Source organism: Capsella rubella, unplaced genomic scaffold (genome assembly GCF_000375325.1).
Source record: "Capsella rubella cultivar Monte Gargano unplaced genomic scaffold, Caprub1_0 scaffold_6, whole genome shotgun sequence".
Taxonomy (NCBI): domain Eukaryota; kingdom Viridiplantae; phylum Streptophyta; class Magnoliopsida; order Brassicales; family Brassicaceae; genus Capsella; species Capsella rubella.
In genome coordinates, this window is record NW_006238918.1 from 11,675,298 (window position 1) to 11,678,309 (window position 3,012).

Genomic DNA, 3,012 nt, shown 5'->3' on the forward strand with positions numbered 1-3,012 from the left:
TATGAAGCATCACCATCCCATTCGATGCATTACTAAGATTTTTTTCTCTCTCTTTTCATTTGTTTTTTGAACTTTGGATTTCCGTTTATGGTTTTTCTGGTTGTTTTGTTTCGGATTATGCTATTTTTACGTTTCTGGTTTTTGTTGTGGACATGAATTTGTTCTCGATTGTTGACTTTTCTATGTTAAGATGTTATTGGTTTTATCTTTTGCTTATTTGAATCTTTTCTATTTGATATTTGATACAACTTTGATGTGTTTCTTGCACAAAAGTTTAGTTAATCTGAAAAATTTAAAGGATAAGTTCTTCTTTGTAATTAATGGCACAACTGCTACATTTTCAGTTCAAAGAAAGTATATATAAAAAAAAAATAGAGAGTTTCTACCAATTTCGACACTAATATGATTGGTCTTAGAATGATATATGTACTTGACCTATCACGGCCCATTAAGAGCCCAATAAAATATGCATCTATGTCGTTTCTTCTCTTTTTTTGTTCTCAATCCTTTTTCTCTTCCCCTCTTTTACCCAAAATTTTAGAAACCCACATACGTCCAGTGACTTGTATGATTAAGCATCTACCAAATCTCTCTTTCACTCTCTCTAAGAGAAACCAAAACGTTTTTTGAGAATGGGAAAAGTGAATACGAACAAGTCCAAGAAGAAGTAGGTTTGTGGTGGTTCCACTGCAGCTCAGCTTACTTTGAAGAAGCAGAAGAACGAAGGGACGTTGTTAAAAAACAGAGACGTGAATGCCAAGATATCAAAGAAGGTTGGAAAAAGGTGTGTTCTCAAAGGTTGGAGTTGTAAGTGCAACAAAGATGCGTGGACTTGCTAGAACAAGCCAAAGCTGACGTGGACAATATGCTAACATATTTGATGATGTGAAGGGCCTAAATAAAGAAGAGTCTGTCTTATGAAAGAAGATATTTGTTTGAAGATTTGGGGCTATCTAAGATCGAAACACTAACTTAAAAGTTCGTCCAAGTCCAAGAAGAAGGAGGTTTGTGGTGGTTCCACTGCAGTTCAGCTTACTTTGAAGAAGCAGAAGAACGAAGGGACGTTGTTAGCAAACAGAGACGTGAATGCCAAGATATCAAAGAAGGTTGGGAAATGGTGTGTTCTCAAAGGTTGGAGTTGTAAGTGCAACAAAGATGCTTGGACTTGCTGGAACAAGCCAAAACTGACGTGGAAAATATGCTAATATACTTGATGATGTGGAGGACCTAAATGAAAAAGAGTCTGTCTTATGAAAAAAGATATTCTTTTGAAGATTTGGTGTTATCTAAGATCGAAACACTAACTTAGACGATCGAGCAAGTCCAAGAAGATGGAGGTTTATGGTGGTTCCAGTGCAGCTCAGCTTACTTTGAAGAAGCAGAAGAACGAAGGGACGTTGTTAGCGAACAGAGACGTGAATGCCAAGATATTATGAAGGTTGGGAAAAGTTGAGTTCTCAAAGGTTGGAGTTGTAAGTGCAACAAATATGCGTGGACTTGCTGGAACAAGCCAAAACTGACGTGGACAATATGCTAACATACTTGATGATGTGGAGGGCCTAAATAAAGAAGAGTATGTCTTATGAAAGAAGATATTCATTTGAAGATTTGGTGCTATCTAAGATCGAAACACTAACTTAGAAGATCGAGCAAGTCCAAGAAGAAGGAGGTTTGTGGTGGTTCCACTACAGCCCAACTTACTTTGAAGAAGCAGAAGAACGAAGGGACATTGTTAGCGAACATACACGTGAATGCCAAGATATCAAAGAAGGTTGGGAAGAGGTGTGTTCTCAAAGGTTTGAGATGTAAGTGCAACAAAGATGCGTGGACTTGCTGGAACAAGCCAAAACTGACGTGGATAATATGCTAACATATTTGATGACGTGGAGGGCCTAAATAAAGAAGAGTCTGTCTTATGAAAGAAGATATTCGTTTGAAGATTTGGTGCTATCTAAGATCGAAACACTAAATTGAAAGATCGAGCAACCTTTTGAATATAAAAGGGATTGTTGTGGTGCTAAGATTATTCTTTTGAGATAGTAGTGTTACTGATACTAGGATTTTTCTATCAATTACCCTAGAGTACTATCATGTCATTGCAGTACAATAGGTATCAATCCAATCAGGTTTGATGCTAGCAATCAAGCAAGTATAAATGATCTTTTGGTTTTCAGTGATCCTAAGCAAACATGTTAAACATGCGATAAATGTAAGGCTGTAAAACATAGACTACCATGCATGAACTAAAACGTAACGATTATTGATACTGGCAATAAAACAAAGCAGACCAAGTAAATAACAAGAGAATTAAACAGAAAGCACAAATGGATAGAAGATCCTGAGGATGAGGTTATTGATGTAGGTGAAGTATGCTAATCTACTTCGAGTGTTTATCAAACTGCAAATATTCTAATCCCTATACAATGAACTTATAATACTAGTCAATCCAATCTCTTGACAGAAACTATCAAGTTTACAACACTTCCTAATCTCAATTCTCATTGATGAAACATGTAGTAAACAGGCATAAAGAAACAGCTCATTAATGTCAATAAACATCTTAGACAACCAATCTCTTGGGCTAAGCATGTAAATCTCTGGCATTAGTTGGTTCAGACATTTCATCATATAGCTTTCGAGTATGAAATGTCTATGACCCAGTTCCAATTGATCAGAGAAGAACTAGCTAATAAAACTTTAGTCCAGAAAGGAAACAAAACGAATCTAACATAAACACTCTAGCAAACTAACATCCTCCACCTAATCTATCCCATCCTCAAGAACCCTAACACTACTCAGACGCAGAAATCATGTTAAACATCATGAAACAAGAATCGTTCAAAACATGCATAATAATAAAGATGACAGGAAGAGTAACAACAATGATTCAAGAACTAACTGCAAAATATCAATGACTCAAAAGAAATCACGATTACAATTCTCAGGATCGTTTGGTGGCTAACAACAAAAACCTAATAAAAATAAAACTCGATCCCTTGGGCAATCCAAATG